General features: G+C 63.5%; 19 non-coding genes across 19 annotated transcripts; all 19 read right to left on the bottom strand.

Annotated features, from left to right (window-relative positions):
- Nucleotides 1-1,111: 1,111 nt before the first annotated feature.
- On the bottom strand, nucleotides 1,112-1,230 carry LOC141745709 (5S ribosomal RNA). The gene has a single exon (XR_012587980.1). It is a non-coding gene; the product is annotated as a 5S ribosomal RNA (ribosomal RNA).
- Nucleotides 1,231-1,975: 745 nt separating this feature from the next.
- On the bottom strand, nucleotides 1,976-2,094 carry LOC141745736 (5S ribosomal RNA). Its single transcript, XR_012588006.1, has one exon. It is a non-coding gene; the product is annotated as a 5S ribosomal RNA (ribosomal RNA).
- Nucleotides 2,095-3,244: 1,150 nt separating this feature from the next.
- Nucleotides 3,245-3,363, bottom strand: LOC141745764 (5S ribosomal RNA). Its single transcript, XR_012588034.1, has one exon. It is a non-coding gene; the product is annotated as a 5S ribosomal RNA (ribosomal RNA).
- Nucleotides 3,364-4,507: 1,144 nt separating this feature from the next.
- Nucleotides 4,508-4,626, bottom strand: LOC141745794 (5S ribosomal RNA). Its single transcript, XR_012588063.1, has one exon. It is a non-coding gene; the product is annotated as a 5S ribosomal RNA (ribosomal RNA).
- A 1,150-nt stretch (nucleotides 4,627-5,776) lies between these two features.
- Nucleotides 5,777-5,895, bottom strand: LOC141745688 (5S ribosomal RNA). Its single transcript, XR_012587959.1, has one exon. It is a non-coding gene; the product is annotated as a 5S ribosomal RNA (ribosomal RNA).
- A 1,150-nt stretch (nucleotides 5,896-7,045) lies between these two features.
- LOC141745708 (5S ribosomal RNA) lies at nucleotides 7,046-7,164 on the bottom strand. Its single transcript, XR_012587979.1, has one exon. It is a non-coding gene; the product is annotated as a 5S ribosomal RNA (ribosomal RNA).
- Nucleotides 7,165-7,909: 745 nt separating this feature from the next.
- Nucleotides 7,910-8,028, bottom strand: LOC141745735 (5S ribosomal RNA). Its single transcript, XR_012588005.1, has one exon. It is a non-coding gene; the product is annotated as a 5S ribosomal RNA (ribosomal RNA).
- A 1,150-nt stretch (nucleotides 8,029-9,178) lies between these two features.
- Nucleotides 9,179-9,297, bottom strand: LOC141745763 (5S ribosomal RNA). Its single transcript, XR_012588033.1, has one exon. It is a non-coding gene; the product is annotated as a 5S ribosomal RNA (ribosomal RNA).
- A 1,144-nt stretch (nucleotides 9,298-10,441) lies between these two features.
- Nucleotides 10,442-10,560, bottom strand: LOC141745740 (5S ribosomal RNA). Its single transcript, XR_012588010.1, has one exon. It is a non-coding gene; the product is annotated as a 5S ribosomal RNA (ribosomal RNA).
- A 724-nt stretch (nucleotides 10,561-11,284) lies between these two features.
- LOC141745687 (5S ribosomal RNA) lies at nucleotides 11,285-11,403 on the bottom strand. Its single transcript, XR_012587958.1, has one exon. It is a non-coding gene; the product is annotated as a 5S ribosomal RNA (ribosomal RNA).
- Nucleotides 11,404-12,135: 732 nt separating this feature from the next.
- Nucleotides 12,136-12,254, bottom strand: LOC141745783 (5S ribosomal RNA). Its single transcript, XR_012588053.1, has one exon. It is a non-coding gene; the product is annotated as a 5S ribosomal RNA (ribosomal RNA).
- A 1,142-nt stretch (nucleotides 12,255-13,396) lies between these two features.
- LOC141745686 (5S ribosomal RNA) lies at nucleotides 13,397-13,515 on the bottom strand. The gene has a single exon (XR_012587957.1). It is a non-coding gene; the product is annotated as a 5S ribosomal RNA (ribosomal RNA).
- A 732-nt stretch (nucleotides 13,516-14,247) lies between these two features.
- Nucleotides 14,248-14,366, bottom strand: LOC141745782 (5S ribosomal RNA). The gene has a single exon (XR_012588052.1). It is a non-coding gene; the product is annotated as a 5S ribosomal RNA (ribosomal RNA).
- Nucleotides 14,367-15,105: 739 nt separating this feature from the next.
- LOC141745873 (5S ribosomal RNA) lies at nucleotides 15,106-15,224 on the bottom strand. The gene has a single exon (XR_012588140.1). It is a non-coding gene; the product is annotated as a 5S ribosomal RNA (ribosomal RNA).
- Nucleotides 15,225-16,366: 1,142 nt separating this feature from the next.
- LOC141745685 (5S ribosomal RNA) lies at nucleotides 16,367-16,485 on the bottom strand. Its single transcript, XR_012587956.1, has one exon. It is a non-coding gene; the product is annotated as a 5S ribosomal RNA (ribosomal RNA).
- Nucleotides 16,486-17,217: 732 nt separating this feature from the next.
- On the bottom strand, nucleotides 17,218-17,336 carry LOC141745702 (5S ribosomal RNA). The gene has a single exon (XR_012587973.1). It is a non-coding gene; the product is annotated as a 5S ribosomal RNA (ribosomal RNA).
- Nucleotides 17,337-18,075: 739 nt separating this feature from the next.
- Nucleotides 18,076-18,194, bottom strand: LOC141745871 (5S ribosomal RNA). Its single transcript, XR_012588138.1, has one exon. It is a non-coding gene; the product is annotated as a 5S ribosomal RNA (ribosomal RNA).
- Nucleotides 18,195-19,348: 1,154 nt separating this feature from the next.
- LOC141745661 (5S ribosomal RNA) lies at nucleotides 19,349-19,467 on the bottom strand. The gene has a single exon (XR_012587933.1). It is a non-coding gene; the product is annotated as a 5S ribosomal RNA (ribosomal RNA).
- A 1,152-nt stretch (nucleotides 19,468-20,619) lies between these two features.
- LOC141745770 (5S ribosomal RNA) lies at nucleotides 20,620-20,738 on the bottom strand. The gene has a single exon (XR_012588040.1). It is a non-coding gene; the product is annotated as a 5S ribosomal RNA (ribosomal RNA).
- Nucleotides 20,739-21,268: the final 530 nt, after the last annotated feature.

The following is a 21,268-nucleotide window of genomic DNA, read 5'->3' as shown; positions in this document are numbered from 1 at the left end:
CCACACCGCCCTCCCGCACTCACACACACCCCCACGCCCACAACAACGCCTCACACCACACACACACACACAAACACACGCACAACACACGCACCTACCCACAACACACCTCACACAAAACAACACCCCACACGCAACACCCCGCAAAAAATACACACCCCTCACCACACGCACCCTGCCCTACACACACACACACACACACACGCCTCACCCAACAACACACGCACCTCACACAACACAACACCCCACACACAACAACACTAAGTACTTACACCACACTCACGCACCGCACACGCCCTACAGCCCCACACACCCTCCCTCCTCCCGCAACAACACGCGCACCTGCCCCGACGCCTGCCACAATACCCCACTCGCAACACCACAACGCTCGCCAGACGCTCCGCCCGACGCCAAAATCATACAGCACCCAACACCCCAAAAGACCTCCACACCCCTGCTACACGCCCCGCAGCCCCGCACACCCACCCGCCTGCCGCAACACCCCACTCGCAACACCAAAACACTCAACGCCCCCCCGCCTGCCGGCAAAAGCCTACAGCACCCAACAACCCAAAAAACCTCCACAAGCCTCCCACGTGCCCTGCAGCCCCACACACCCACCCGCCTGCCGCAACCACACACGCACCTGCCCCCCCGACACAACCCCCCACCCGCAACACCAAAACGCTCAACACCCCTCCGCCCGCCGCCAAAAGCCTACAGCACCCAACATGCCACGCGCAACACTCCAGAAAACCTCCACACCCCTGCCACACGGCCCGCAGCCCCACACACCCGCCCGCTTGCCGCAACTACACCCGCACCTGCCCCAACACAGCCTCCCAAAATACTTACACACCACTCCCACACGCCCCGCGCCCTCCAGCCCCACACACCCACCCGCCTGCCGCAACACCCCACTCGCAACACCAAAACACTCAACGCCCCCCCGCCTGCCGGCAAAAGCCTAAAACAGCCCAAAAAACCTCCACAAGCCTCCCACGCGCCCCGCAGCCCCACACGCCCACCCGCCTGCCGCAACCACACCCGCACCTGCCCCCCTGCCGGACGCAACAGCAAAACGCGCAGCACCCCTCCGCCCGCCGGCAAAAGCCTACAGCACCCGGTATTCCCAGGCGGTCTCCCATCCAAGTACTAACCGGGCCCGACCCTGCTTAGCTTCTGAGATCAGACGAGATCGGGCGTTCTCAGGGTGGTATGGCCGTAGGCACCCCTCTGCCCCACAACAGCCCTCTCCACACCCACCGCCCACACCGCCCTCCCGCACTCACACACACCCCCACGCCCACAACAACGCCTCACACCACACACACACACACAAACACACGCACAACACACGCACCTACCCACAACACACCTCACACAAAACAACACCCCACACGCAACACCCCGCAAAAAATACACACCCCTCACCACACGCACCCTGCCCTACACACACACACACACACACACACGCCTCACCCAACAACACACGCACCTCACACAACACAACACCCCACACACAACACCACTAAGTACTTACACCACACTCACGCACCGCACACGCCCTACAGCCCCACACACCCTCCCTCCTCCCGCAACAACACGCGCACCTGCCCCGACGCCTGCCACAATACCCCACTCGCAACACCACAACGCTCGCCAGACGCTCCGCCCGACGCCAAAATCATACAGCACCCAACACCCCAAAAGACCTCCACACCCCTGCTACACGCCCCGCAGCCCCGCACACCCACCCGCCTGCCGCAACACCCCACTCGCAACACCAAAACACTCAACGCCCCCCCGCCTGCCGGCAAAAGCCTACAGCACCCAACAACCCAAAAAACCTCCACAAGCCTCCCACGTGCCCTGCAGCCCCACACACCCACCCACCTGCCGCAACCACACACGCACCTGCCCCCCTGCCGTACGCAACAGCAAAACGCGCAGCACCCCTCCGCCCGCCGGCAAAAGCCTACAGCACCCGGTATTCCCAGGCGCTCTCCCATCCAAGTACTAACCGGGCCCGACCCTGCTTAGCTTCCGAGATCAGACGAGATCGGGCGTTCTCAGGGTGGTATGGCCGTAGGCACCCCTCTGCCCCACAACAGCCCTCTCCACACCCACCGCCCACACCGCCCTCCCGCACTCACACACACCCCCACGCCCACAACAACGCCTCACACCACACACACACACACAAACACACGCACAACACACGCACCTACCCACAACACACCTCACACAAAACAACACCCCACACGCAACACCCCGCAAAAAATACACACCCCTCACCACACGCACCCTGCCCTACACACACACACACACACACACGCCTCACCCAACAACACACGCACCTCACACAACACAACACCCCACACACAACACCACTAAGTACTTACACCACACTCACGCACCGCACACGCCCTACAGCCCCACACACCCTCCCTCCTCCCGCAACAACACGCGCACCTGCCCCGACGCCTGCCACAATACCCCACTCGCAACACCACAACGCTCGCCAGACGCTCCGCCCGACGCCAAAATCATACAGCACCCAACACCCCAAAAGACCTCCACACCCCTGCTACACGCCCCGCAGCCCCGCACACCCACCCGCCTGCCGCAACACCCCACTCGCAACACCAAAACACTCAACGCCCCCCCGCCTGCCGGCAAAAGCCTACAGCACCCAACAACCCAAAAAACCTCCACAAGCCTCCCACGTGCCCTGCAGCCCCACACACCCACCCGCCTGCCGCAACCACACACGCACCTGCCCCCCCGACACAACCCCCCACCCGCAACACCAAAACGCTCAACACCCCTCCGCCCGCCGCCAAAAGCCTACAGCACCCAACATGCCACGCGCAACACTCCAGAAAACCTCCACACCCCTGCCACACGGCCCGCAGCCCCACACACCCGCCCGCTTGCCGCAACTACACCCGCACCTGCCCCAACACAGCCCCCCAAAATACTTACACACCGCTCCCACACGCCCCGCGCCCTCCAGCCCCACACACCCACCCGCCTGCCGCAACACCCCACTCGCAACACCAAAACACTCAACACCCCCCCGCCTGCCGGCAAAAGCCTACAACAGCCCAAAAAACCTCCACAAGCCTCCCACGCGCCCCGCAGCCCCACACGCCCACCCGCCTGCCGCAACCACACCCGCACCTGCCCCCCTGCCGGACGCAACAGCAAAACGCGCAGCACCCCTCCGCCCGCCGGCAAAAGCCTACAGCACCCGGTATTCCCAGGCGCTCGCCCATCCAAGTACTAACCGGGCCCGACCCTGCTTAGCTTCCGAGATCAGACGAGATCGGGCGTTCTCAGGGTGGTATGGCCGTAGGCACCCCTCTGCCCCACAACAGCCCTCTCCACACCCACCGCCCACACCGCCCTCCCGCACTCACACACACCCCCACGCCCACAACAACGCCTCACACCACACACACACACACAAACACACGCACAACACACGCACCTACCCACAACACACCTCACACAAAACAACACCCCACACGCAACACCCCGCAAAAAATACACACCCCTCACCACACGCACCCTGCCCTACACACACACACACACACACACACGCCTCACCCAACAACACACGCACCTCACACAACACAACACCCCACACACAACACCACTAAGTACTTACACCACACTCACGCACCGCACACGCCCTACAGCCCCACACACCCTCCCTCCTCCCGCAACAACACGCGCACCTGCCCCGACGCCTGCCACAATACCCCACTCGCAACACCACAACGCTCGCCAGACGCTCCGCCCGATGCCAAAATCATACAGCACCCAACACCCCAAAAGACCTCCACACCCCTGCTACACGCCCCGCAGCCCCGCACACCCACCCGCCTGCCGCAACACCCCACTCACAACACCAAAACACTCAACGCCCCCCCGCCTGCCGGCAAAAGCCTACAGCACCCAACAACCCAAAAAACCTCCACAAGCCTCCCACGTGCCCTGCAGCCCCACACACCCACCCGCCTGCCGCAACCACACACGCACCTGCCCCCCCGACACAACCCCCCACCCGCAACACCAAAACGCTCAACACCCCTCCGCCCGCCGCCAAAAGCCTACAGCACCCAACATGCCACGCGCAACACTCCAGAAAACCCCCACACCCCTGCCACACGGCCCGCAGCCCCACACACCCGCCCGCCTGCCGCAACTACACCCGCACCTGCCCCAACACAGCCCCCCAAAATACTTACACACCACTCCCACACGCCCCGCGCCCTCCAGCCCCACACACCCACCCGCCTGCCGCAACACCCCACTCGCAACACCAAAACACTCAACACCCCCCCGCCTGCCGGCAAAAGCCTACAACAGCCCAAAAAACCTCCACAAGCCTCCCACGCGCCCCGCAGCCCCACACGCCCACCGCAACCACACCCGCACCTGCCCCCCTGCCGGACGCAACAGCAAAACGCGCAGCACCCCTCCGCCCGCCGGCAAAAGCCTACAGCACCCGGTATTCCCAGGCGCTCTCCCATCCAAGTACTAACCGGGCCCGACCCTGCTTAGCTTCCGAGATCAGACAAGATCGGGCGTTCTCAGGGTGGTATGGCCGTAGGCACCCCTCTGCCCCACAACAGCCCTCTCCACACCCACCGCCCACACCGCCCTCCCGCACTCACACACACCCCCACGCCCACAACAACGCCTCACACCACACACACACACACAAACACACGCACAACACACGCACCTACCCACAACACACCTCACACAAAACAACACCCCACACGCAACACCCCGCAAAAAATACACACCCCTCACCACACGCACCCTGCCCTACACACACACACACACACACACGCCTCACCCAACAACACACGCACCTCACACAACACAACACCCCACACACAACACCACTAAGTACTTACACCACACTCACGCACCGCACACGCCCTACAGCCCCACACACCCTCCCTCCTCCCGCAACAACACGCGCACCTGCCCCGACGCCTGCCACAATACCCCACTCGCAACACCACAACGCTCGCCAGACGCTCCGCCCGACGCCAAAATCATACAGCACCCAACACCCCAAAAGACCTCCACACCCCTGCTACACGCCCCGCAGCCCCGCACACCCACCCGCCTGCCGCAACACCCCACTCGCAACACCAAAACACTCAACGCCCCCCCGCCTGCCGGCAAAAGCCTACAGCACCCAACAACCCAAAAAACCTCCACAAGCCTCCCACGTGCCCTGCAGCCCCACACACCCACCCGCCTGCCGCAACCACACACGCACCTGCCCCCCCGACACAACCCCCCACCCGCAACACCAAAACGCTCAACACCCCTCCGCCCGCCGCCAAAAGCCTACAGCACCCAACATGCCACGCGCAACACTCCAGAAAACCTCCACACCCCTGCCACACGGCCCGCAGCCCCACACACCCGCCCGCTTGCCGCAACTACACCCGCACCTGCCCCAACACAGCCTCCCAAAATACTTACACACCACTCCCACACGCCCCGCGCCCTCCAGCCCCACACACCCACCCGCCTGCCGCAACACCCCACTCGCAACACCAAAACACTCAACGCCCCCCCGCCTGCCGGCAAAAGCCTACAACAGCCCAAAAAACCTCCACAAGCCTCCCACGCGCCCCGCAGCCCCACACGCCCACCCGCCTGCCGCAACCACACCCGCACCTGCCCCCCTGCCGGACGCAACAGCAAAACGCGCAGCACCCCTCCGCCCGCCGGCAAAAGCCTACAGCACCCGCTATTCCCAGGCGGTCTCCCATCCAAGTACTAACCGGGCCCGACCCTGCTTAGCTTCCGAGATCAGACGAGATCGGGCGTTCTCAGGGTGGTATGGCCGTAGGCACCCCTCTGCCCCACAACAGCCCTCTCCACACCCACCGCCCACACCGCCCTCCCGCACTCACACACACCCCCACGCCCACAACAACGCCTCACACCACACACACACACACAAACACACGCACAACACACGCACCTACCCACAACACACCTCACACAAAACAACACCCCACACGCAACACCCCGCAAAAAATACACACCCCTCACCACACGCACCCTGCCCTACACACACACACACACACACACGCCTCACCCAACAACACACGCACCTCACACAACACAACACCCCACACACAACAACACTAAGTACTTACACCACACTCACGCACCGCACACGCCCTACAGCCCCACACACCCTCCCTCCTCCCGCAACAACACGCGCACCTGCCCCGACGCCTGCCACAATACCCCACTCGCAACACCACAACGCTCGCCAGACGCTCCGCCCGACGCCAAAATCATACAGCACCCAACACCCCAAAAGACCTCCACACCCCTGCTACACGCCCCGCAGCCCCGCACACCCACCCGCCTGCCGCAACACCCCACTCGCAACACCAAAACACTCAACGCCCCCCCGCCTGCCGGCAAAAGCCTACAGCACCCAACAACCCAAAAAACCTCCACAAGCCTCCCACGTGCCCTGCAGCCCCACACACCCACCCGCCTGCCGCAACCACACACGCACCTGCCCCCCCGACACAACCCCCCACCCGCAACACCAAAACGCTCAACACCCCTCCGCCCGCCGCCAAAAGCCTACAGCACCCAACATGCCACGCGCAACACTCCAGAAAACCTCCACACCCCTGCCACACGGCCCGCAGCCCCACACACCCGCCCGCTTGCCGCAACTACACCCGCACCTGCCCCAACACAGCCTCCCAAAATACTTACACACCACTCCCACACGCCCCGCGCCCTCCAGCCCCACACACCCACCCGCCTGCCGCAACACCCCACTCGCAACACCAAAACACTCAACGCCCCCCCGCCTGCCGGCAAAAGCCTAAAACAGCCCAAAAAACCTCCACAAGCCTCCCACGCGCCCCGCAGCCCCACACGCCCACCCGCCTGCCGCAACCACACCCGCACCTGCCCCCCTGCCGGACGCAACAGCAAAACGCGCAGCACCCCTCCGCCCGCCGGCAAAAGCCTACAGCACCCGGTATTCCCAGGCGGTCTCCCATCCAAGTACTAACCGGGCCCGACCCTGCTTAGCTTCTGAGATCAGACGAGATCGGGCGTTCTCAGGGTGGTATGGCCGTAGGCACCCCTCTGCCCCACAACAGCCCTCTCCACACCCACCGCCCACACCGCCCTCCCGCACTCACACACACCCCCACGCCCACAACAACGCCTCACACCACACACACACACACAAACACACGCACAACACACGCACCTACCCACAACACACCTCACACAAAACAACACCCCACACGCAACACCCCGCAAAAAATACACACCCCTCACCACACGCACCCTGCCCTACACACACACACACACACACACACGCCTCACCCAACAACACACGCACCTCACACAACACAACACCCCACACACAACACCACTAAGTACTTACACCACACTCACGCACCGCACACGCCCTACAGCCCCACACACCCTCCCTCCTCCCGCAACAACACGCGCACCTGCCCCGACGCCTGCCACAATACCCCACTCGCAACACCACAACGCTCGCCAGACGCTCCGCCCGACGCCAAAATCATACAGCACCCAACACCCCAAAAGACCTCCACACCCCTGCTACACGCCCCGCAGCCCCGCACACCCACCCGCCTGCCGCAACACCCCACTCGCAACACCAAAACACTCAACGCCCCCCCGCCTGCCGGCAAAAGCCTACAGCACCCAACAACCCAAAAAACCTCCACAAGCCTCCCACGTGCCCTGCAGCCCCACACACCCACCCACCTGCCGCAACCACACACGCACCTGCCCCCCTGCTGGACGCAACAGCAAAACGCGCAGCACCCCTCCGCCCGCCGGCAAAAGCCTACAGCACCCGGTATTCCCAGGCGCTCTCCCATCCAAGTACTAACCGGGCCCGACCCTGCTTAGCTTCCGAGATCAGACGAGATCGGGCGTTCTCAGGGTGGTATGGCCGTAGGCACCCCTCTGCCCCACAACAGCCCTCTCCACACCCACCGCCCACACCGCCCTCCCGCACTCACACACACCCCCACGCCCACAACAACGCCTCACACCACACACACACACACAAACACACGCACAACACACGCACCTACCCACAACACACCTCACACAAAACAACACCCCACACGCAACACCCCGCAAAAAATACACACCCCTCACCACACGCACCCTGCCCTACACACACACACACACACACACGCCTCACCCAACAACACACGCACCTCACACAACACAACACCCCACACACAACACCACTAAGTACTTACACCACACTCACGCACCGCACACGCCCTACAGCCCCACACACCCTCCCTCCTCCCGCAACAACACGCGCACCTGCCCCGACGCCTGCCACAATACCCCACTCGCAACACCACAACGCTCGCCAGACGCTCCGCCCGACGCCAAAATCATACAGCACCCAACACCCCAAAAGACCTCCACACCCCTGCTACACGCCCCGCAGCCCCGCACACCCACCCGCCTGCCGCAACACCCCACTCGCAACACCAAAACACTCAACGCCCCCCCGCCTGCCGGCAAAAGCCTACAGCACCCAACAACCCAAAAAACCTCCACAAGCCTCCCACGTGCCCTGCAGCCCCACACACCCACCCGCCTGCCGCAACCACACACGCACCTGCCCCCCCGACACAACCCCCCACCCGCAACACCAAAACGCTCAACACCCCTCCGCCCGCCGCCAAAAGCCTACAGCACCCAACATGCCACGCGCAACAGTCCAGAAAACCTCCACACCCCTGCCACACGGCCCGCAGCCCCACACACCCGCCCGCTTGCCGCAACTACACCCGCACCTGCCCCAACACAGCCCCCCAAAATACTTACACACCGCTCCCACACGCCCCGCGCCCTCCAGCCCCACACACCCACCCGCCTGCCGCAACACCCCACTCGCAACACCAAAACACTCAACACCCCCCCGCCTGCCGGCAAAAGCCTACAACAGCCCAAAAAACCTCCACAAGCCTCCCACGCGCCCCGCAGCCCCACACGCCCACCCGCCTGCCGCAACCACACCCGCACCTGCCCCCCTGCCGGACGCAACAGCAAAACGCGCAGCACCCCTCCGCCCGCCGGCAAAAGCCTACAGCACCCGGTATTCCCAGGCGCTCGCCCATCCAAGTACTAACCGGGCCCGACCCTGCTTAGCTTCCGAGATCAGACGAGATCGGGCGTTCTCAGGGTGGTATGGCCGTAGGCACCCCTCTGCCCCACAACAGCCCTCTCCACACCCACCGCCCACACCGCCCTCCCGCACTCACACACACCCCCACGCCCACAACAACGCCTCACACCACACACACACACACAAACACACGCACAACACACGCACCTACCCACAACACACCTCACACAAAACAACACCCCACACGCAACACCCCGCAAAAAATACACACCCCTCACCACACGCACCCTGCCCTACACACACACACACACACACACACGCCTCACCCAACAACACACGCACCTCACACAACACAACACCCCACACACAACACCACTAAGTACTTACACCACACTCACGCACCGCACACGCCCTACAGCCCCACACACCCTCCCTCCTCCCGCAACAACACGCGCACCTGCCCCGACGCCTGCCACAATACCCCACTCGCAACACCACAACGCTCGCCAGACGCTCCGCCCGATGCCAAAATCATACAGCACCCAACACCCCAAAAGACCTCCACACCCCTGCTACACGCCCCGCAGCCCCGCACACCCACCCGCCTGCCGCAACACCCCACTCACAACACCAAAACACTCAACGCCCCCCCGCCTGCCGGCAAAAGCCTACAGCACCCAACAACCCAAAAAACCTCCACAAGCCTCCCACGTGCCCTGCAGCCCCACACACCCACCCGCCTGCCGCAACCACACACGCACCTGCCCCCCCGACACAACCCCCCACCCGCAACACCAAAACGCTCAACACCCCTCCGCCCGCCGCCAAAAGCCTACAGCACCCAACATGCCACGCGCAACACTCCAGAAAACCCCCACACCCCTGCCACACGGCCCGCAGCCCCACACACCCGCCCGCCTGCCGCAACTACACCCGCACCTGCCCCAACACAGCCCCCCAAAATACTTACACACCACTCCCACACGCCCCGCGCCCTCCAGCCCCACACACCCACCCGCCTGCCGCAACACCCCACTCGCAACACCAAAACACTCAACACCCCCCCGCCTGCCGGCAAAAGCCTACAACAGCCCAAAAAACCTCCACAAGCCTCCCACGCGCCCCGCAGCCCCACACGCCCACCGCAACCACACCCGCACCTGCCCCCCTGCCGGACGCAACAGCAAAACGCGCAGCACCCCTCCGCCCGCCGGCAAAAGCCTACAGCACCCGGTATTCCCAGGCGGTCTCCCATCCAAGTACTAACCGGGCCCGACCCTGCTTAGCTTCCGAGATCAGACGGGATCGGGCGTTCTCAGGGTGGTATGGCCGTAGGCACCCCTCTGCCCCACAACAGCCCTCTCCACACCCACCGCCCACACCGCCCTCCCGCACTCACACACACCCCCACGCCCACAACAACGCCTCACACCACACACACACACACAAACACACGCACAACACACGCACCTACCCACAACACACCTCACACAAAACAACACCCCACACGCAACACCCCGCAAAAAATACACACCCCTCACCACACGCACCCTGCCCTACACACACACACACACACGCCTCACCCAACAACACACGCACCTCACACAACACAACACCCCACACACAACACCACTAAGTACTTACACCACACTCACGCACCGCACACGCCCTACAGCCCCACACACCCTCCCTCCTCCCGCAACAACACGCGCACCTGCCCCGACGCCTGCCACAATACCCCACTCGCAACACCACAACGCTCGCCAGACGCTCCGCCCGACGCCAAAATCATACAGCACCCAACACCCCAAAAGACCTCCACACCCCTGCTACACGCCCCGCAGCCCCGCACACCCACCCGCCTGCCGCAACACCCCACTCGCAACACCAAAACACTCAACGCCCCCCCGCCTGCCGGCAAAAGCCTACAACAGCCCAAAAAACCTCCACAAGCCTCCCACGCGCCCCGCAGCCCCACACGCCTGCCGCAACCACACCCGCACCTGCCCCCCTGCCGGACGCAACAGCAAAACGCGCAGCACCCCTCCGCCCGCCGGCAAAAGCCTACAGCACCCGCTATTCCCAGGCGGTCTCCCATCCAAGTACTAACCGGGCCCGACCCTGCTTAGCTTCCGAGATCAGACGAGATCGGGCGTTCTCAGGGTGGTATGGCCGTAGGCACCCCTCTGCCCCACAACAGCCCTCTCCACACCCACCGCCCACACCGCCCTCCCGCACTCACACACACCCCCACGCCCACAACAACGCCTCACACCACACACACACACACAAACACACGCACAACACACGCACCTACCCACAACACACCTCACACAAAACAACACCCCACACGCAACACCCCGCAAAAAATACACACCCCTCACCACACGCACCCTGCCCTACACACACACACACACACGCCTCACCCAACAACACACGCACCTCACACAACACAACACCCCACACACAACACCACTAAGTACTTACACCACACTCACGCACCGCACACGCCCTACAGCCCCACACACCCTCCCTCCTCCCGCAACAACACACGCACCTGCCCCGACGCCTGCCACAATACCCCACTCGCAACACCACAACGCTCGCCAGACGCTCCGCCCGACGCCAAAATCATACAGCACCCAACACCCCAAAAGACCTCCACACCCCTGCTACACGCCCCGCAGCCCCACAAACCCGCCCGCCTGCCGCAACACCCCACTCGCAACACCAAAACACTCAACACCCCCCCGCCTGCCGGCAAAAGCCTACAACAGCCCAAAAAACCTCCACAAGCCTCCCACGCGCCCCGCAGCCCCACACGCCCACCCGCCTGCCGCAACCACACCCGCACCTGCCCCCCTGCCGGACGCAACAGCAAAACGCGCAGCACCCCTCTGCCCGCCGGCAAAAGCCTACAGCACCCGCTATTCCCAGGCGCTCTCCCATCCAAGTACTAACCGGGCCCGACCCTGCTTAGCTTCCGAGATCAGACGGGATCGGGCGTTCTCAGGGTGGTATGGCCGTAGGCACCCCTCTGCCCCACAACAGCCCTCTCCACACCCACCGCCCACACCGCCCTCCCGCACTCACACACACCCCCACGCCCACAACAACGCCTCACACCACACACACACACACAAACACACGCACAACACACGCACCTACCCACAACACACCTCACACAAAACAACACCCCACACGCAACACCCCGCAAAAAATACACACCCCTCACCACACGCACCCTGCCCTACACACACACACACACACACACGCCTCACCCAACAACACACGCACCTCACACAACACAACACCCCACACACAACACCACTAAGTACTTACACCACACTCACGCACCGCACACGCCCTACAGCCCCACACACCCTCCCTCCTCCCGCAACAACACGCGCACCTGCCCCGACGCCTGCCACAATACCCCACTCGCAACACCACAACGCTCGCCAGACGCTCCGCCCGACGCCAAAATCATACAGCACCCAACACCCCAAAAGACCTCCACACCCCTGCTACACGCCCCGCAGCCCCGCACACCCACCCGCCTGCCGCAACACCCCACTCGCAACACCAAAACACTCAACGCCCCCCCGCCTGCCGGCAAAAGCCTACAGCACCCAACAACCCAAAAAACCTCCACAAGCCTCCCACGTGCCCTGCAGCCCCACACACCCACCCGCCTGCCGCAACCACACACGCACCTGCCCCCCCGACACAACCCCCCACCCGCAACACCAAAACGCTCAACACCCCTCCGCCCGCCGCCAAAAGCCTACAGCACCCAACATGCCACGCGCAACAGTCCAGAAAACCTCCACACCCCTGCCACACGGCCCGCAGCCCCACACACCCGCCCGCCTGCCGCAACTACACCCGCACCTGCCCCAACACAGCCCCCCAAAATACTTACACACCACTCCCACACGCCCCGCGCCCTCCAGCCCCACACACCCACCCGCCTGCTGCAACACCCCACTCGCAACACCAAAACACTCAACACCCCCCCGCCTGCCGGCAAAAGCCTACAACAGCCCAAAAAACCTCCACAAGCCTCCCACGCGCCCCGCAGCCCCACACGCCTGCCGCAACCACACCCGCACCTGCCCCCCTGCCGGACGCAACAGCAAAACGCGCAGCACCCCTCCGCCCGCCGGCAAAAGCCTACAGCACCCGCTATTCCCAGGCGGTCTCCCATCCAAGTACTAACCGGGCCCGACCCTGCTTAGCTTCCGAGATCAGACGAGATCGGGCGTTCTCAGGGTGGTATGGCCGTAGGCACCCCTCTGCCCCACAACAGCCCTCTCCACACCCACCGCCCACACCGCCCTCCCGCACTCACACACACCCCCACGCCCACAACAACGCCTCACACCACACACACACACACAAACACACGCACAACACACGCACCTACCCACAACACACCTCACACAAAACAACACCCCACACGCAACACCCCGCAAAAAATACACACCCCTCACCACACGCACCCTGCCCTACACACACACACACACACGCCTCACCCAACAACACACGCACCTCACACAACACAACACCCCACACACAACACCACTAAGTACTTACACCACACTCACGCACCGCACACGCCCTACAGCCCCACACACCCTCCCTCCTCCCGCAACAACACGCGCACCTGCCCCGACGCCTGCCACAATACCCCACTCGCAACACCACAACGCTCGCCAGACGCTCCGCCCGACGCCAAAATCATACAGCACCCAACACCCCAAAAGACCTCCACACCCCTGCTACACGCCCCGCAGCCCCGCAAACCCGCCCGCCTGCCGCAACACCCCACTCGCAACACCAAAACACTCAACACCCCCCCGCCTGCCGGCAAAAGCCTACAACAGCCCAAAAAACCTCCACAAGCCTCCCACGCGCCCCGCAGCCCCACACGCCCACCCGCCTGCCGCAACCACACCCGCACCTGCCCCCCTGCCGGACGCAACAGCAAAACGCGCAGCACCCCTCCGCCCGCCGGCAAAAGCCTACAGCACCCGCTATTCCCAGGCGCTCTCCCATCCAAGTACTAACCGGGCCCGACCCTGCTTAGCTTCCGAGATCAGACGGGATCGGGCGTTCTCAGGGTGGTATGGCCGTAGGCACCCCTCTGCCCCACAACAGCCCTCTCCACACCCACCGCCCACACCGCCCTCCCGCACTCACACACACCCCCACGCCCACAACAACGCCTCACACCACACACACACACACAAACACACGCACAACACACGCACCTACCCACAACACACCTCACACAAAACAACACCCCACACGCAACACCCCGCAAAAAATACACACCCCTCACCACACGCACCCTGCCCTACACACACACACACACACGCCTCACCCAACAACACACGCACCTCACACAACACAACACCCCACACACAACACCACTAAGTACTTACACCACACTCACGCACCGCACACGCCCTACAGCCCCACACACCCTCCCTCCTCCCGCAACAACACACGCACCTGCCCCGACGCCTGCCACAATACCCCACTCGCAACACCACAACGCTCGCCAGACGCTCCGCCCGACGCCAAAATCATACAGCACCCAACACCCCAAAAGACCTCCACACCCCTGCTACACGCCCCGCAGCCCCGCACACCCACCCGCCTGCCGCAACACCCCACTCGCAACACCAAAACACTCAACGCCCCCCCGCCTGCCGGCAAAAGCCTACAGCACCCAACAACCCAAAAAACCTCCACAAGCCTCCCACGTGCCCTGCAGCCCCACACACCCACCCACCTGCCGCAACCACACACGCACCTGCCCCCCTGCCGGACGCAACAGCAAAACGCGCAGCACCCCTCCGCCTGCCGGCAAAAGCCTACAGCACCCGCTATTCCCAGGCGCTCTCCCATCCAAGTACTAACCGGGCCCGACCCTGCTTAGCTTCCGAGATCAGACAAGATCGGGCGTTCTCAGGGTGGTATGGCCGTAGGCACCCCTCTGCCCCACAACAGCCCTCTCCACACCCACCGCCCACACCGCCCTCCCGCACTCACACACACCCCCACGCCCACAACAACGCCTCACACCACACACACACACACAAACACACGCACAACACACGCACCTACCCACAACACACCTCACACAAAACAACACCCCACACGCAACACCCCGCAAAAAATACACACCCCTCACCACACGCACCCTGCCCTACACACACACACACACACACACGCCTCACCCAACAACACACGCACCTCACACAACACAACACCCCACACACAACACCACTAAGTACTTACACCACACTCACGCACCGCACACGCCCTACAGCCCCACACACCCTCCCTCCTCCCGCAACAACACGCGCACCTGCCCCGACGCCTGCCACAATACCCCACTCGCAACACCACAACGCTCGCCAGACGCTCCGCCCGACGCCAAAATCATACAGCACCCAACACCCCAAAAGACCTCCACACCCCTGCTACACGCCCCGCAGCCCCGCACACCCACCCGCCTGCCGCAACACCCCACTCGCAACACCAAAACACTCAACGCCCCCCCGCCTGCCGGCAAAAGCCTACAGCACCCAACAACCCAAAAAACCTCCACAAGCCTCCCACGTGCCCTGCAGCCCCACACACCCACCCGCCTGCCGCAACCACACACGCACCTGCCCCCCCGACACAACCCCCCACCCGCAACACCAAAACGCTCAACACCCCTCCGCCCGCCGCCAAAAGCCTACAGCACCCAACATGCCACGCGCAACAGTCCAGAAAACCTCCACACCCCTGCCACACGGCCCGCAGCCCCACACACCCGCCCGCCTGCCGCAACTACACCCGCACCTGCCCCAACACAGCCCCCCAAAATACTTACACACCACTCCCACACGCCCCGCGCCCTCCAGCCCCACACACCCACCCGCCTGCTGCAACACCCCACTCGCAACACCAAAACACTCAACACCCCCCCGCCTGCCGGCAAAAGCCTACAACAGCCCAAAAAACCTCCACAAGCCTCCCACGCGCCCCGCAGCCCCACACGCCTGCCGCAACCACACCCGCACCTGCCCCCCTGCCGGACGCAACAGCAAAACGCGCAGCACCCCTCCGCCCGCCGGCAAAAGCCTACAGCACCCGCTATTCCCAGGCGGTCTCCCATCCAAGTACTAACCGGGCCCGACCCTGCTTAGCTTCCGAGATCAGACGAGATCGGGCGTTCTCAGGGTGGTATGGCCGTAGGCACCCCTCTGCCCCACAACAGCCCTCTCCACACCCACCGCCCACACCGCCCTCCCGCACTCACACACACCCCCACGCCCACAACAACGCCTCACACCACACACACACACACAAACACACGCACAACACACGCACCTACCCACAACACACCTCACACAAAACAACACCCCACACGCAACACCCCGCAAAAAATACACACCCCTCACCACACGCACCCTGCCCTACACACACACACACACACGCCTCACCCAACAACACACGCACCTCACACAACACAACACCCCACACACAACACCACTAAGTACTTACACCACACTCACGCACCGCACACGCCCTACAGCCCCACACACCCTCCCTCCTCCCGCAACAACACACGCACCTGCCCCGACGCCTGCCACAATACCCCACTCGCAACACCACAACGCTCGCCAGACGCTCCGCCCGACGCCAAAATCATACAGCACCCAACACCCCAAAAGACCTCCACACCCCTGCTACACGCCCCGCAGCCCCACAAACCCGCCCGCCTGCCGCAACACCCCACTCGCAACACCAAAACACTCAACACCCCCCCGCCTGCCGGCAAAAGCCTACAACAGCCCAAAAAACCTCCACAAGCCTCCCACGCGCCCCGCAGCCCCACACGCCCACCCGCCTGCCGCAACCACACCCGCACCTGCCCCCCTGCCGGACGCAACAGCAAAACGCGCAGCACCCCTCCGCCCGCCGGCAAAAGCCTACAGCACCCGGTATTCCCAGGCGCTCTCCCATCCAAGTACTAACCGGGCCCGACCCTGCTTAGCTTCCGAGATCAGACGGGATCGGGCGTTCTCAGGGTGGTATGGCCGTAGGCACCCCTCTGCCCCACAACAGCCCTCTCCACACCCACCGCCCACACCGCCCTCCCGCACTCACACACACCCCCACGCCCACAACAACGCCTCACACCACACACACACACACAAACACACGCACAACACACGCACCTACCCACAACACACCTCACACAAAACAACACCCCACACGCAACACCCCGCAAAAAATACACACCCCTCACCACACGCACCCTGCCCTACACACACACACACACACGCCTCACCCAACAACACACGCACCTCACACAACACAACACCCCACACACAACACCACTAAGTACTTACACCACACTCACGCACCGCACACGCCCTACAGCCCCACACACCCTCCCTCCTCCCGCAACAACACACGCACCTGCCCCGACGCCTGCCACAATACCCCACTCGCAACACCACAACGCTCGCCAGACGCTCCGCCCGACGCCAAAATCATACAGCACCCAACACCCCAAAAGACCTCCACACCCCTGCTACACGCCCCGCAGCCCCGCACACCCACCCGCCTGCCGCAACACCCCACTCGCAACACCAAAACACTCAACGCCCCCCCGCCTGCCGGCAAAAGCCTACAGCACCCAACAACCCAAAAAACCTCCACAAGCTTCCCACGTGCCCTGCAGCCCCACACACCCACCCACCTGCCGCAACCACACACGCACCTGCCCCCCTGCCGGACGCAACAGCAAAACGCGCAGCACCCCTCCGCCTGCCGGCAAAAGCCTACAGCACCCGCTATTCCCAGGCGCTCTCCCATCCAAGTACTAACCGGGCCCGACCCTGCTTAGCTTCCGAGATCAGACAAGATCGGGCGTTCTCAGGGTGGTATGGCCGTAGGCACCCCTCTGCCCCACAACAGCCCTCTCCACACCCACCGCCCACACCGCCCTCCCGCACTCACACACACCCCCACGCCCACAACAACGCCTCACACCACACACACACACACAAACACACGCACAACACACGCACCTACCCACAACACACCTCACACAAAACAACACCCCACACGCAACACCCCGCAAAAAATACACACCCCTCACCACACGCACCCTGCCCTACACACACACACACACACACACACACGCCTCACCCAACAACACACGCACCTCACACAACACAACACCCCACACACAACACCACTAAGTACTTACACCACACTCACGCACCGCACACGCCCTACAGCCCCACACACCCTCCCTCCTCCCGCAACAACACGCGCACCTGCCCCGACGCCTGCCACAATACCCCACTCGCAACACCACAACGCTCGCCAGACGCTCCGCCCGACGCCAAAATCATACAGCACCCAACACCCCAAAAGACCTCCACACCCCTGCTACACGCCCCGCAGCCCCGCACACCCACCCGCCTGCCGCAACACCCCACTCGCAACACCAAAACACTCAACGCCCCCCCGCCTGCCGGCAAAAGCCTACAGCACCCAACAACCCAAAAAACCTCCACAAGCCTCCCACGTGCCCTGCAGCCCCACACACCCACCCGCCTGCCGCAACCACACACGCACCTGCCCCCCCGACACAACCCCCCACCCGCAACACCAAAACGCTCAACACCCCTCCGCCCGCCGCCAAAAGCCTACAGCACCCAACATGCCACGCGCAACACTCCAGAAAACCTCCACACCCCTGCCACACGGCCCGCAGCCCCACACACCCGCCCGCTTGCCGCAACTACACCCGCACCTGCCCCAACACAGCCCCCCAAAATACTTACACACCGCTCCCACACGCCCCGCGCCCTCCAGCCCCACACACCCACCCGCCTGCCGCAACACCCCACTCGCAACACCAAAACACTCAACACCCCCCCGCCTGCCGGCAAAAGCCTACAACAGCCCAAAAAACCTCCACAAGCCTCCCACGCGCCCCGCAGCCCCACACGCCCACCCGCCTGCCGCAACCACACCCGCACCTGCCCCCCTGACGGACGCAACAGCAAAACGCGCAGCACCCCTCCGCCCGCCGGCAAAAGCCTACAGCACCCGGTATTCCCAGGCGGTGTCCCATCCAAGTACTAACCGGGCCCGACCCTGCTTAGCTTCCGAGATCAGACGAGATCGGGCGTTCTCAGGGTGGTATGGCCGTAGGCACCCCTCTGCCCCACAACAGCCCTCTCCACACCCACCGCCCACACCGCCCTCCCGCACTCACACACACCCCCACGCCCACAACAACGCCTCACACCACACACACACACACAAACACACGCACAACACACGCACCTACCCACAACACACCTCACACAAAACAACACCCCACACGCAACACCCCGCAAAAAATACACACCCCTCACCACACGCACCCTGCCCTACACACATACACACACACACACACGCCTCACCCAACAACACACGCACCTCACACAACACAACACCCCACACACAACACCACTAAGTACTTACACCACACTCACGCACCGCACACGCCCTACAGCCCCACACACCCTCCCTCCTCCCGCAACAACACGCGCACCTGCCCCGACGCCTGCCACAATACCCCACTCGCAACACCACAACGCTCGCCAGACGCTCCGCCCGACGCCAAAATCATACAGCACCCAACACCCCAAAAGACCTCCACACCCCTGCTACACGCCCCGCAGCCCCGCACACCCACCCGCCTGCCGCAACACCCCACTCGCAACACCAAAACACTCAACGCCCCCCCGCCTGCCGGCAAAAGCCTACAGCACCCAACAACCCAAAAAACCTCCACAAGCCTCCCACGTGCCCTGCAGCCCCACACACCCACCCGCCTGCCGCAACCACACACGCACCTGCCCCCCCGACACAACCCCCCACCCGCAACACCAAAACGCTCAACACCCCTCCGCCCGCCGCCAAAAGCCTACAGCACCCAACATGCCACGCGCAACACTCCAGAAAACCTCCACACCCCTGCCACACGGCCCGCAGCCCCACACACCCGCCCGCTTGCCGCAACTACACCCGCACCTGCCCCAACACAGCCCCCCAAAATACTTACACACCGCTCCCACACGCCCCGCGCCCTCCAGCCCCACACACCCACCCGCCTGCCGCAACACCCCACTCGCAACACCAAAACACTCAACACCCCCCCGCCTGCCGGCAAAAGCCTACAACAGCCCAAAAAACCTCCACAAGCCTCCCACGCGCCCCGCAGCCCCACACGCCCACCCGCCTGCCGCAACCACACCCGCACCTGCCCCCCTGCCGGACGCAACAGCAAAACGCGCAGCACCCCTCCGCCCGCCGGCAAAAGCCTACAGCACCCGGTATTCCCAGGCGGTCTCCCATCCAAGTACTAACCGGTCCCAACCCTGCTTAGCTTCCGAGATCAGACGAGATCGGGCGTTCTCAGGGTGGTATGGCCGCAGGCACCCCTCTGCCCCACAACAGCCCTCTCCACACCCACCGCCCACACCGCCCTCCCGCACTCACACACACCCCCACGCCCACAACAACGCCTCACACCACACACACACACACAAACACACGCACAACACACGCACCTACCCACAACACACCTCACACAAAACAACACCCCACACGCAACACCCCGCAAAAAATACACACCCCTCACCACACGCACCCTGCCCTACACACACACACACACACGCCTCACCCAACAACACACGCACCTCACACAACACAACACCCCACACACAACACCACTAAGTACTTACACCACACTCACGCACCGCACACGCCCTACAGCCCCACACACCCTCCCTCCTCCCGCAACAACACACGCACCTGCCCCGACGCCTGCCACAATACCCCACTCGCAACACCACAACGCTCGCCAGACGCTCCGCCCGACGCCAAAATCATACAGCACCCAACACCCCAAAAGACCTCCACACCCCTGCTACACGCCCCGCAGCCCCGCACACCCACCCGCCTGCC

The sequence above is a fragment of the Larus michahellis genome, chromosome 6 (genome assembly GCF_964199755.1).
Source record: "Larus michahellis chromosome 6, bLarMic1.1, whole genome shotgun sequence".
In the NCBI taxonomy this organism is placed as follows: Eukaryota; Metazoa; Chordata; class Aves; order Charadriiformes; family Laridae; genus Larus; species Larus michahellis.
Note: the sequence above shows the minus strand (reverse complement) of the source record. Positions and strands in the feature narration are given on the sequence as shown.